This window comes from Narcine bancroftii, chromosome 3 (genome assembly GCF_036971445.1).
Source record: "Narcine bancroftii isolate sNarBan1 chromosome 3, sNarBan1.hap1, whole genome shotgun sequence".
In the NCBI taxonomy this organism is placed as follows: Eukaryota; Metazoa; Chordata; class Chondrichthyes; order Torpediniformes; family Narcinidae; genus Narcine; species Narcine bancroftii.
In genome coordinates, this window is record NC_091471.1 from 254,123,920 (window position 1) to 254,137,927 (window position 14,008).

Consider the following 14,008-nt stretch of genomic DNA (forward strand, 5'->3'; position numbering starts at 1 on the left):
TCATGATTCATTTTCAAGGATTGATTTATTTTTGGCATCAGCACATTTGCAATCACTTTTACTCAAGCTGAATATAAGAGTAGAATAGTTTCATTGTTATTTACTTCTTGTTTTGGGCTAGAAGTCACTCATTTAACTTTTCTTTGGAGGTTTAATGCATTGTTACTGAAAAAGCCAGAATTTGTAAAATTTATTAAGGATCAAATTTCTTCTTTCTCAGATTTGAACAGGAATTCAATTTTACTTTATGGGATGCCTTAAAGGCCTTTTTACGTGGTCAAATTAGTATTATGCATCAAAAAAAAAGAAATTTTGGGTGGAAAGTCAGATGTTGGAAAAGCAGATAGCTGACTTGGAAATAGAATTTCAGAGATGTTATGATAATTCCTGATCATTACGTGAGGGGACAGTGGATCATTTCAAAATCAATCATTCATTAGATCAGGAGGAAGGGAAATGCCAACCTCCATAGATACACTTCCACATGAAAAACAAGGTCACAGGTTTCCATCATGTTTCAGCAGTCGGACGCTGAACTCTCCATCAACATCAGTGCTGGATCGTCTATCTGAATAAATTATAATCAGGTTTTTTAATAGTTCCGTTCAGCACAGGTCCAGGTATCTCAGCCTGCACCATTCAAAACGTGCCAGGGTTTAAGGTCAGTTGTGTGTAACTGTGTGGCACGTGTTCATGGGCCAAAAAGGCCTGTTACCATGCTGTATGTATATATTAAATTAATTATCCGCCCTTTCAAAATTTAAGTAAAAGTCATTCAGTCTGTTTTAACCCAGATGCGATTTATTTTACACCCCTGCACTGTTTCACTTATCTCCCCTGCTTTGATTGGGTTCATTGTATCAGAGAGGTTTCCTATATTTTTGCATTGTACTCCTCTTCCCTGTAGCTAAAACTAAGTATTTTTTGTTCATGCAATTCCCATGATGAGTGTGAGGACTGAAACGATAATTCTCGTCTCTATACACAGAAGGTCTCTGGCCAATTGATTGATTCCAATATTGCCTCATTTCATGTTTTGCAGTTACCTTGCCACCCTATCATGCTTCCTTAATAATAGGGTTATACAAGACCCACTCTCATGTCTTGGAACATTTCAATAATTAATGCAATGTTTCAGTTGCAAACCAGTGAAGCCAACTCCTTACTTGGCAACAAGATGTAGTGTTATGAGACCAAAGGACCCCAAAACCCATCAGCAATAGATATTCACCAAGACAAATAGTTGCTTAAAAATAGTTATTTTTAATTATCTTTAAACATGAAAACAGAGTCAAACTTTAACTTATTACTATTAACTTAACTAACCTAACTTAACCCCCTTTTAATTCTAAGCGCACATGTATGCAATGTGTGTGTAAATTTAAGAAAAGTTCTTTCGTTCACAGTTCAATCTCACTTCTCATTCTTCCAAGTTCACTGGTTCCAGGCAATTCTTATACTGTGCACAGAATTGAACAAGTATAAAGTTCACCAGGCTTTGGTACTCGAATGGTAAATGGTTACTGCTCAGGAAGGTTCTTGTAGGTTTGCAGAGAGTGAAGTGTGGTTCCAGAATTTCCACAACTGAGGCACAACCATTAGTCAATCAGTGTCTTGCTGATGAAACTTGCCCCATCAGGGTTGTCCAGATGATAACTGCTTTCTTTCAGTCTAACACAGAGTTCCTTTCTGTTCCACTTATTCCAAGAGAAACATCAGATAGGGAATACTTACAGCAATCTTCAACCCTGGATCTTCTGTTTCAGTTCCTGCAAGCTTTTCCTGGTTGCTAACATGGCAGTTGTTTTCTCGTGGCAATATCTCGTTCGTAACGTTTGGCAAGTAATAGCAACGAATCGATCAAAGGTGAACATCACAGTAATCCAGACGGAGCAATCCAGAGAGGCAAAAAGCAGAGTAAGGTTGAAACTGCAGACGGGAGTATAGTTTAGAAAGGAATATGGGAGATAACCATCTTTAATCTCATAGGGAATTATTTCAAATATCAAAACCAACAGGTCCGCTGCGGCCATAGACAGCAGGTACCGAGTGATGTATTTGGACAGATCGCAATTTCCACGGTAGAGGGCGAGAATCGCCATCAAATTTGGGGCAAACGGCAATGTAAAGTGGTCAACAATGACACGAGATGAAGCTCAATCGTCTTTTCATACTTTTATTTTACGTCCAGAAAAACAATGCTGACGTTTATTCGCTGTAAATTAAAAGAGAAATATCAGAGATATTTTGCATTAATATTCCGAACCAAAGCATTATCGCGAGGAAACAAGGACGTGTTGCAATTAAACCACACGATATTTATACTTTGAACCGAGTTTGGAACGAGAAAGAAACACGTGGAAATTGAAAATTCCTCAGCAAATTCCATCCACTGACAGCCATAATTCAGCCGAATACTTTCCACAGAATTACAAGTTAATTATAATTCTACACAAAATCCAAGTTTTCTAACAATTTCCAAATTTCAATATTTATTTCAGTCGTCAACCGCAGGGAAGTGAAGACGCGCGCCAGAAATATTACCTGTGTTTTCACGCCGGAACCAAAATAGCAACATTAAACTGCGATGAGAGCACGGGGGAATGCAATGATAGACGAGGAACTCAGCTTACATCCCTTCTATCCCTAGCTCAAAATTGGCAAAGTAATTCTTCTCTGCAGATCACAATTTCCTAATTAATTTTTCTCGCTCTCTTTCTCTCCCTCCCCCCCCCCACCCTCTCCCTCTCCCCGCACCCTCTCTCGCTCTCCCTCCCCCCTCTCTCGCTCTCCCTCCCCCCCCTCCCTCTTCCCCGCCCCCGTCTCTCTCTCTCTCCCTCTCTCTGTTCAACTGCTGCTTTTCAACAATATTGACTTTCACCGCCTAGCTCTATGGCTTCTATAACACTTGCCACCAGGTAACCCCCCACCCCCCCCCCACCCCCCCCCCCACCACAATCCACTCCCCTCTTCAAACTTTGTTCAACTCATTTTCTGTTCAGAAGGACGGACTGCGAACTGAAATGTTAATCCTGCTTCCACAGATACTGACTGGCATGTTGCGTTGTTGTAGAATATTTTAGTTAGGTCTTTGATTTCCTGCATCCACGGCTGTTTAGATTTCTGGAAAAATAGTTGACTGTTGAGTGCTAAGGGAGTAAAGAATCAGCATAGTTGAATGGTATTTCTGCATTTAAGTTGCAGTCAAACTATCCTTGATCATATCAGCCATGCCCCAACTCATACTTTTCCAATGAAAATTGAACCGATGAAAGCAATAATTTTTGACTGACCTTTTCTTCCAAAGGGCGACTGTTTTCTGTCCTCGAATCCAATCCAAGTCAAACACAAAACCTCCTTTATAAGAAACTCATCTCCTAATATCTAAGAGTAGTGATTCCGGATGTGTGTGTGAGAGAGGGTAGGTGTGGGTGTAATGGCGTATAATGGCGTGTAAGGCTCTACAGAGCTTTTGTTCTCCAGTGACATCATATATTACCTTCTTGAGTTGGGAGGTCCACATATTATTTCCAGATCTAAAAATTGATTGACGAAATAACGTTCTCTTTCTGATAAAAATAGATCCCACAGATTGAAACTGTTTTCGTTTTTATTTCCATAATGGATTCAGTACATTGGTGTTGATACACTAGTGAGTACTGATCTTTTTTTTAAAAAAAAACTCATTGGTGGAGTGATGCTGAGGATTGGAAAGTTGGGATTTGACGATGGCATAAAGAACACGACCGTTTATAACAGCGACTTTCCTCAATTTTACATTTTCAATTGATTTACTCTTCACGATTTCCATCCCGACCATCGGCTTCTAAATATAAGATAACAAATAATCAATATGCACAGGTAAGATTTAATACACCCATCCCGCCCCCCCCCCACAATATATCTAACTGGATCCTTGCATTTTATGCAAATTGATGTATATATGACACAATTAGGGGTTTTACAGGCAGACAATCAACGAAATTTGCCTTTCAGCACTTGCCTTTTTCAATTTCCCCGTGTCGAGGCAAATTTCGTTGATTGTCTGCCGTGTAAAACCCATAATTTTTAGTCAATTCCTGCACCGCGTTTATCCTGCAGGACCCCGACGACTTTTCGGGGGAAGCCTGCAGTCGAAATCACAACACAAAACTCACCTCGGGCCATGTTGCTTCACGTCAACGCACCGGGACTAACGCGCACAGGAACTTAAGGGGAACAGTGTAAACGACCACCAGGTGAGTAATTATGTTAATTTATGTTCATAGATTTTTCCAACTTTGCTGTCTAAAATACACTAATAATGTACAAATGCCTCAGTGTATCTGAAAGGACGCAGAGAATTAGTTATCTGCAGAAGTCATGGAGCCTCTCGTCTCCCTAGTGGACATGACAGGCAGAAACGGCGACACCGGCAAATTTAAAACTGCTGAACATGTCAGCTTTCCAGAAACACTTCCCTTTGAGCCCTGTTTGCTTTACTTAATAGTCCGTTATACCCATGAAGTTAATAATGTCTTTGCGAGTGAATTCGCAAATCCAAATGGAGAGGGGAGATGTGGTTGCCCGACAAGGGATAAAGGGCAACTCAGGAAGGGGAGGGGATAATGGGGTTAAAGAAATTTTAGATAGGAGAATAAGGGAAATGTTTGATGTTTTAGAAATGTTGTCTTATAAAGTGTTCAAAACAAAAAACCAGAAATGGATAAGAAGGAAAGGTGATGATGAGGAAACCAAAAGGGAAGATAAACAAAGTATGTAATGGCTACTTTCATGATATGACTTTAAATATTAACGGAATACATAACCAAATCAAAAGGAAGAAACTGCTAAATTTACTGAAAAAAGAAAAAAATTGATATAGCATTCGTGCAAGAAGCACATTTAACTGAAATGGAGCACAAGAAATTAAAGAGAGATTGGGTAGGACATGTAACAGCAGCGTCATATAATTCAAAAGCTAGAGGAGTAGCTATATTAATCAGTAAAAATGTACCAATTAAAATAGAAGAGGAAATAATAGATCCAGCAGGGAGATAGGTAATGATAAAATGTCAGACATATTCGGAGTTTTGGAATTTACTCAATGTATATTCACCTAATGAAGAAGATCAAAAATTTATGCAAGATATTTTTTTGAAGATAGCAGACACGCAAGGGAACATACTAATAGGAGGGGATTTCAACCTTAATTTGGATTCAAACATGGGTAAAACTGGGTAAAAAATTAACAGAAAGAACAAAGTAACCAAATTTATAATTAAATCGATGCAAGAAATGCAACTTTTGGATATATGCAGGAAACAACACCCAAAGGAAAATGAATATTCATATTATTCGGGTAGACATAAAACTTACTTAAGATTAGACCTATTCCTGTTATCAGCTTGTATGCAAGCCAGAGTAAGAAAAACAGAATATAAAGCTAGAATATTATCGGACCATTCACCCCTGATATTGACAATAGAGTTAGAGGACATCCCTCCAAGAATGTATAGATGGAGATTAAATTTCATGCTACTTAAAAGGAAGGATTTTAGAGAATTAATTGAAAGACAAATTAAAATGTACTTTGAAATAAATGCGGAATCAGTGAAAGATAAGTGTATACTATGGGACGCAATGAAAGCGTTCATCAGAGGGCAAATAATAAGTTATGTAACCAAGATGAAGAAAGACTACAATCAGGAAACAGAGCAGTTGGAAAGGGAAATAGTAAATATAGAAAAAGAATTAGCAATGAAGGAAGACACAACTAAAAGAAGAGAATTAGCAGATTAAAAAAATAAAATATGAAACACTACAAACATATAAGGTGGAGAAGAACATAATGAAGACAAAACAGAAATATTATGAACTAGGAGAAAAAATGCACAAAATTCTAGCATGGCAGCTTAAGACAGAAGAAACTAAGAGAATGGTATTGGCATCAAGGAAAAAAGACAAACAAATCACATATAATCCAAAGGAGATTAATGAAAACATCAGAGAATTCTACGAACAATTATACAAAACTGAAAACGAAAGGAAAGAAGACAAAATAGATGAATTTTTAACTAAGATTGAACTACCAAAATTACAAATAGAGGAACAAAATAAATTAACAGAACCATTTGAAATAATAGAAATACAAGAGATAATAAAAAAACTTCTTTTCTTTTTCTTTGGCTTGGCTTCGCGGACGAAGATTTATGGAGGGGGTAAAAAGTCCACGTCAGCTGCAGGCTCGTTTGTGGCTGACCAGTCCGATGCGGGACAGGCAGACACGATTGCAGCGGTTGCAAGGGAAAATTGGTTGGTTGGGGTTGGGTGTTGGGTTTTTCCTCCTTTGCCTTTTGTCAGTGAGGTGGGCTCTGCGGTCTTCTTCAAAGGAGGCTGCTGCCCGCCAAACTGTGAGGCGCCAAGATGCACGGTTTGAGGCGTTATCAGCCAAGAGATTTCTTTAGGCAGTCCTTGTACCTTTTCTTTGGTGCACCTCTGTCACGGTGGCCAGTGGAGAGCTCGCCATATAATACGATCTTGGGAAGGCGATGGTCCTCCATTCTGGAGACGTGACCCATCCAGCGCAGCTGGATCTTCAGCAGCGTGGACTCGATGCTGTCGACCTCTGCCATCTCGAGTACCTCGACGTTAGGGGTGTGAGCGCTCCAATGGATGTTGAGGATGGAGCGGAGACAATGCTGGTGGAAGCGTTCTAGGAGCCGTAGGTGGTGCCGGTAGAGGACCCATGATTCGGAGCCGAACAGGAGTGTGGGTATGACAACGGCTCTGTATACGCTTATCTTTGTGAGGTTTTTCAGTTGGTTGTTTTTCCAGACTCTTTTGTGTAGTCTTCCAAAGGCGCTATTTGCCTTGGCGAGTCTGTTGTCTATCTCATTGTCGATCCTTGCATCTGATGAAATGGTGCAGCCGAGATAGGTAAACTGGTTGACCGTTTTGAGTTTTGTGTGCCCGATGGAGATGTGGGGGGGCTGGTAGTCATGGTGGGGAGCTGGCTGATGGAGGACCTCAGTTTTCTTCAGGCTGACTTCCAGGCCAAACATTTTGGCAGTTTCCGCAAAGCAGGACGTCAAGCGCTGAAGAGCTGGCTCTGAATGGGCAACTAAAGCGGCATCATCTGCAAAGAGTAGTTCACGGACAAGTTTCTCTTGTGTCTTGGTGTGAGCTTGCAGGCGCCTCAGATTGAAGAGACTGCCATCCGTGCGGTACCGGATGTAAACAGCGTCTTCATTGTTGGGGTCTTTCATGGCTTGGTTCAGCATCATGCTGAAGAAGATTGAAAAGAGGGTTGGTGCGAGAACACAGCCTTGCTTCACGCCATTGTTAATGGAGAAGGGTTCAGAGAGCTCATTGCTGTATCTGACCCGACCTTGTTGGTTTTCGTGCAGTTGGATAATCATGTTGAGGAACTTTGGGGGACATCCGATGCGCTCTAGTATTTGCCAAAGCCCTTTCCTGCTCACGGTGTCGAAGGCTTTGGTGAGGTCAACAAAGGTGATGTAGAGTCCTTTGTTTTGTTCTCTGCACTTTTCTTGGAGCTGTCTGAGGGCAAAGACCATGTCAGTGGTTCCTCTGTTTGCGCGAAAGCCGCACTGTGATTCTGGGAGAATATTCTCGGCGACACTAGGTATTATTCTATTTAGGAGAATCCTAGCGAAGATTTTGCCTGCAATGGAGAGCAGCGTGATTCCCCTGTAGTTTAAATTGTGCCTATCACAGTGGTGAGAAAACCTGGACAAAATCTTTGACTACACAGGAAAGTTCTAAAAGCATCAACAAATCATAACACCCGAGGCTTACCAGAAACTCCAAAACCTGCAGGAATAGGATAATAAATATTTTCCACGTATCTGATTACTGGCTGTTCCATATTCAGAGAGAAACGCCTTTGAATCCTTGTGTTCTGAGAACTCTGTTCTGATCGCAAATGTGACCTGATATCCATACTCCAGTGAAACCCCAAAGTGGAAATGGAAAACTTCAAAACAACTGTCATTCGTTCCATGTGAACAGCAGATGAGGGGAAGGTCCAATTAGACATAACTAATTATAAACATGTAAGCATTATTTTGTAACTGAAAATAGAATGACATGCTACTCATACCTGCAGATACTAAACAATAAAATAAATCTCAGAATCAGTCATTTATTCTTGATTCAGTTCTATTTTTATGCCATTTCTCAGCACAAGAAATTTCAATGCCAAAAGAAACATGAAAATGTGTACATACTGAAATGATGTACATCCACACAACACTAGGGTGAACCAGAAATTGACTTTATTTGAATCTCTAGCACTGCTTTCAGGGGAAGTCTAAGGAAGTGGCGTCAGCACACTGCGGAGTCACTGTGCAATCAGGAAGTGGTGACAGCTCCCCAGAAATGTGTGTCCCCAAGCAGGTGCTGCACTGACAATAACCACACCGGCAGTGCGAATATAAGACAGCTTTAATAAACTAATATGTGCACTAAGAGGTCTTGCCTCTCTGCAAGATGAACCTGGAAGGTTAGACTGTAGCTCTGGACTGCTTTATATACAAGGTCACCAGGATGACCCCTGGTGAGCTAGTGGTGTAATTACATATCACCACATGTGCTTCTCCTGAGAAGGGAAAGGAGGGCAGGTGCCATCTTGTACCAACCGACTAGGGCGGCGATTCAGGAAATGTAACCACGCAGTTGCTTGGCCCGCTATACCACAACACCCCACCCCCAAATCGCTGCCACCATTTGAGCACGACTCTCTTTAAGTGGGCAGTCTCAGTGTCTGACCTGAGGAGCCCAGACAGGCTGGCCTGAGTCCAAATGAGCTGAGTCAATGGTAAACATATCTTGCCACATGCCAATGTCCAGGATGAAAGAGATGTCACCATTAGGCTGTAACACCTTGAATGGGCTTTGCAGGGATGTTCCTTCCTGACCTCTGGATGAAAATGAAGTTGGTGGACTGCAGGTTTGCAGGGATGTGGCAAAGTGAAGAGCCACATTGGGAAGGAGGTGAAGGTTTCCCTCAAGCACAGGAGGACTTCTAAGCCACTGGGTTGTGGGCTGGGAGTTTTTTTGAAGAGGTGACTAGGAATGTGGATGAGGGTAGCGCAGTGGATGTTGTCAGTAAGGCCTTCGATAAGGTACCACATGGAAGGTTAGTTAGGAAGGTGCAGTCTTTAGGTATAAATTTTGAGATAGTCAAATGGATTGAACATTGGCTGAAAGGGAGAGGCCAGAGAGTGGTAGTGGATAATTGTCTGTCAGGTTGGAGGCCGGTGACCAGTGGTGTGCCTCAAGGATCTGTATTGGGCCCATTGTTGTTCGTTATATACATTAATGATCTAGATGATGGGGTGGTGAATTGGATTAGTAAATATGTAGACGATACTAAGATAGGTGGAATAGTGGATAATGAAGAAGGTTTTCAAGGATTGCAGAGGGATTTGGGCTGCTTAGAAAAGTGGGCTGAAAAATGGCAGATGGAATTTAATGCTGATAAGTGTGAGGTGCTTCATTTTGGTAAGAAGAATCAGAACAGGATATACGTGGTAAATGGGAGAGCATTGATGAATACAGAAGAGCAGAAAGATTTAGGAGTAACGGTACATCGTTCCCTGAAGGTAGAAACTCACGTGAATAGGGTGGTGAAGAAGGCTTTTAGTATGCTGGCCTTTATCAATCAATGCATTGAATATAGGAGTTGGGAGGTGATGTTGAGATTGTATAAGGCGTTGGTGTGGCCTAATTTGGAGTTCTGTGTGCAGTTCTGGTCGCCTAATTATAGGAAGGATATAAACAGAGTGGAGAGAGTGCAGAGAAGGTTTACCAGAATGTTACCTGGGTTTAAGCATCTAGAGTATAGGGAGAGATTGGACAGATTAGGTCTTTATTCTTTGGAGCGTAGAAGGTTGAGAGGGGATTTGATAGAAGTATTTAAGATTATGAAAGGGATAGACAGAGTGGATGTGGATAGACTATTTCCGTTAAGAGGAGGAAAGATTAAAACAAGAGGACATGAGTTAAGAATTAAGGGGCAGAGGTTTAGAGGTAACATGAGGGGGAACTTCTTTACTCAGAGAGTGGTAGCCGTGTGGAATGAGCTTCTGGGAGAAATAGTGGCGGCGGAGTCAATTGTATTATTTAAGAAAAGGTTGGACAGGTATATGGATGAGAAGAAGATGGAGGGTAATGGCATTGTGCAGGGAGGTGGGACTAGAGAGGGGTGTTTGGTTCGGAGCGGACTAGAAGGGCCTAATGGCCTGTTTCCATGCTGTAATTGTTATGTTATGTTATGTTATGAGTATTGAAGTGAATGTTCCCTAGGATGATAAGCGGGGTGCCTTTCACTAGCTCCGTGGATAATTTTTGTTTTAATTTTTTTTTATTTTTCACACTATAAACCATATTGACCAAGATACATCCAGACATTTTTTTCTTGAATATATAGTCATTTTCTCACCCTTTTCCCCCCTCCCTCCCTCCCTCCCTCCCTCCCTCCCTCCCTCCCTCACACCCTTTCCCATTTATTTGAAGTTCAATCTATAAGATGCATTAAACCTGTTAAACAATGTTGTCACTTAATAAAAATAAACAAGAAATTTTACTGAGTCATTTCTTTTCGTTATCTTCTCCTTCTGTCATTTTAGGTGGTGGAAGTCCATGGTAGGATTTCTCTATTGTATTTCATGTATGGCTCCCATATTTGTTCGAATATTGTGATGTTATTTCTTAAATTATATGTTTTTTTTCTAATGGAATACATTTATTCATTTCTATGTACCATTGTTGTATTCTCAAGTTGTCTTCTAATTTCCAAGTTGACATAATACATTTTTTTGCTACCGCTAGGGCTATCATAACAAATCTTTTTTGTGCTCTATCCAAATCGAGTCCAAATTCTTTATTTCTTATATTACTTAGGAGGATGATCTCTGGGTTTTTTGGTATATTGCTTTTTGTGATTTTATTTAATATCTGGTTTAGATCTTCCCAAAATTTTTTCACTTTCTCACATGTCCAAATTGCATGAATTGTTGTTCCCGTTTCCTTTTTACAGCGAAAACATCTGTCTGATACTGTTGGATCCCATTTATTTAACTTTTGAGGTGTGATGTATAGCTTGTGTATCCAGTTATATGGTATCATGTGTAACCTCATGTTTATTGTATTTCTCATAGTTCCGGAGCATAGCTTTTACCATGTTTCTTTCTTTATCTTTATGTTTAGATCTTGTTCCCATTTTTGTTTAGGTTTACCGTTTGTTTCCTTGTTCTCCTTTTCTTGCAGTTTGATGTACATGTTTGTTACAAATTTTTTAATTATCATTTTGTCTGTAATCACATATTCAAAATTGCTTCATTCTGGTAACCTCAGACTGTTTCCCAATTTGTCCTTCAAGTAGGTTTTCAGTTGGTGGTATGCAAACATTGTATCGTGAGTTATATTATATTTCTCCTTCATTTGTTCAAAGGATAATAATTTATTTCCCAAAAAACAATTTTCAATTCTTTTGATCCATTTTCTCTCCATTCTCTAAAGGAAAGGTTATCTCTTGTGAAAGGGATTAGTTGATTTTGCGTCAATATTAGTTTTGGTAGTTGGTAATTTGTTTTATTCCTTTCTACATGAATCTTCTTCCAAATGTTGAGCAGATGATGCAATACCTGTGAATTCCTACAATAATTCTTAAAGTTTGGTAGTTGTAAGCCTTCTTGTTTGTACAATTCTGTTAATTTATCTAGTGCTATCCTCGGTTTCCCCCCTTTCCATAAGAATTTGCTTATTATTTTCTTTAACTCCTTGAAGAATTTCTCTGTTATGTGAATTGGTAATGACTGAAATAGGTATTGTATCCTTGGGAAAATGTTCATTTTAATACAGTATATCCTTCCCTCCCGTGTTTGTGGTAAGTCTTTCCAATGCTCTAAGTCGTCTTGTAATTTTTTCATTAATGGATGATAATTTAGTTTATATAGATGGCCAAGATTTTTATTTAGTTGTATACCTAGGTATTTCATTGCTTGTGTTTGCCATCTAAATGGTGATTCTTTCTTGAACTTTGTGAAATCCGCATTATTCATTGGCATTGCTTCACTTTTATTTGCGTTGATCTTCTACCCCGATACTTCTCCATATTCCTTCAATTTCCTATGTAATTCTTTTAATGATATTTCTGGTTCTGTTAAGTATATTATAACGTCATCTGCAAATAGACTAATTTAATATTCCTTCTCTTTTATTTTTATCCCTCTTATTTTATTTTCTGTGCTTATCAGTTCTGCTAGTGGTTCTATAGCTAACACGAACAGTGAGGGAGATAGTGGACATCCCTGCCTTGTTGATCTGCTTAAGTTAAATTGTTTCGATATATATCCATTTACTGTCACTTTCGCCAATGGCCCCTTATATAATGCTTTAATCCAATTAATATATTTCTCTGGTAGGCTGAATTTTTGTAGTACTTTGAATAAATAATTTCATTCTACTCTGTCAAAGGCCTTCTCTGCATCTAAAGGAACCGCTACTGTTGGAGTTTTATTTCCTTCTACTGCATGAATCAAGTTAATAAATTTACAGATATTGTCCGTTGTTTGTCTTTTTTTAATAAATCCAGTTTGGTCTAGATTTACTATTTTTGGTACATATTCGGCCAATCTGTTTGTTAATAGTTTAGCTATTATCTTATAATCTGTGTTAAGTAGAGATATTGCTCTATATGACGCTGGTGCTAGTGGATCTTTCCCTGTCTTTGGTATTACTGTAATTATTGCTGTTTTGCATGAATCTGGTATGTTTTGTGTTTTATCAATCTGGTTGATTACTTCCAGGAGAGGAGGAATTAATGTCTTTAAATGTTTTATAGAATTCTTTTGGGAATCCATCCTCTCCTGGTGTTTTATTGTTCGGTAGTTTTTTTAATATCTCCTGTAATTCTTCTATTTCAAATGGTTTTATTAATTTATTTTGCTCCTCTGTTTGTAATTTCAGTAGTTCAATTTTAGTTAGAAATTCATCTATTTTGTCTTCTTTCCCTTCGTTTTCAGTTTGATATAGTTGCCCGTAGAATTCCCTGAAGTTTTCATTGATCTCCGTTGGATTATATGTAATTTGTTTGTCTTTTTTCCTTAATGCCAATACCATTCTTTTAGTTTGTTCTGTCTTAAACTGCCACGCTAGAATTTTGTGCATTTTTTCTCCTAGTTCATAATATTTCTGTTTTGTCTTCATTATGTTCTTCTCCACCTTATGTTTGTAGTGTTTCATATTTTATTTTTTTGTCTGCCAATTCTTTTCTTTTAGTTGTATCTTCCTTTATTGCTAATTCTTTTTTTATATTTGTTATTTCCCTTTCCAACTGTTCTGTTTCCCGATTGTAGTCCTTCTTCATTTTAGTTACATAATTTATTATTTACCCTCTGATGAACGCTTTCATTGTGTCCCATAGTATAAACTTATATTTTACTGATTCCGTATTTATTTCAAAGTACATTTTAATTTGTCATTCAATGAATTCTCTAAAATCCTGTCTTTTCAGTAGCATGGAGTTTAATCTCCATCTATACTTTCTTGGTGGGATGTCCTCTAGCTCTATTGCCAATAACAGTCTAGCTTTATATTCCGTTTTCCTAACTCTCCCTTGAATGTGGGCTGATAACAGGAATAGGTCTATCCTTGAGTATGTTTTGTGTCTACCCGAATAATATGAATATTCCTTTTCCTTTGGGTGTTGTTTCCTCCATATATCCAAAAGTTGCATTTCTTGCATCGATTTAATTATAAATTTGGTTACTTTGTTCTTTCTGTTAGTTTTTTTTTCCAGTTTTATCCATGTTTGAGTCCAAATTAAGGTTAAAATCCCCTCATATTAGTATGATCCCTTGCATATCTGCTATCTTCAAAAAGATATCTTGCATAAATTTTTGATCTTCTTCATTAGGTGAGTATACATTGAGTAAATTCCAAAATTCTGAATATATCTGACATTTTATCATTACATATCTCCCTGCTGGATCTATTATTT

General features: G+C 38.8%; 1 long non-coding RNA gene across 3 annotated transcripts in view; it reads left to right on the plus strand.

Moving 5' to 3' along the window:
• The first annotated feature begins 3,987 nt into the window (after positions 1 to 3,987).
• LOC138758561 (uncharacterized) overlaps positions 3,988 to 14,008 on the plus strand; it is a 79,568-nt gene continuing 69,547 nt past the window's right edge. For all 3 annotated transcript variants that reach the window (XR_011354347.1, XR_011354348.1, XR_011354346.1), the window contains exon 1: positions 3,988 to 4,238. This is a non-coding gene — a long non-coding RNA (uncharacterized lncRNA). The remainder of the gene's footprint in view (positions 4,239 to 14,008) is intronic.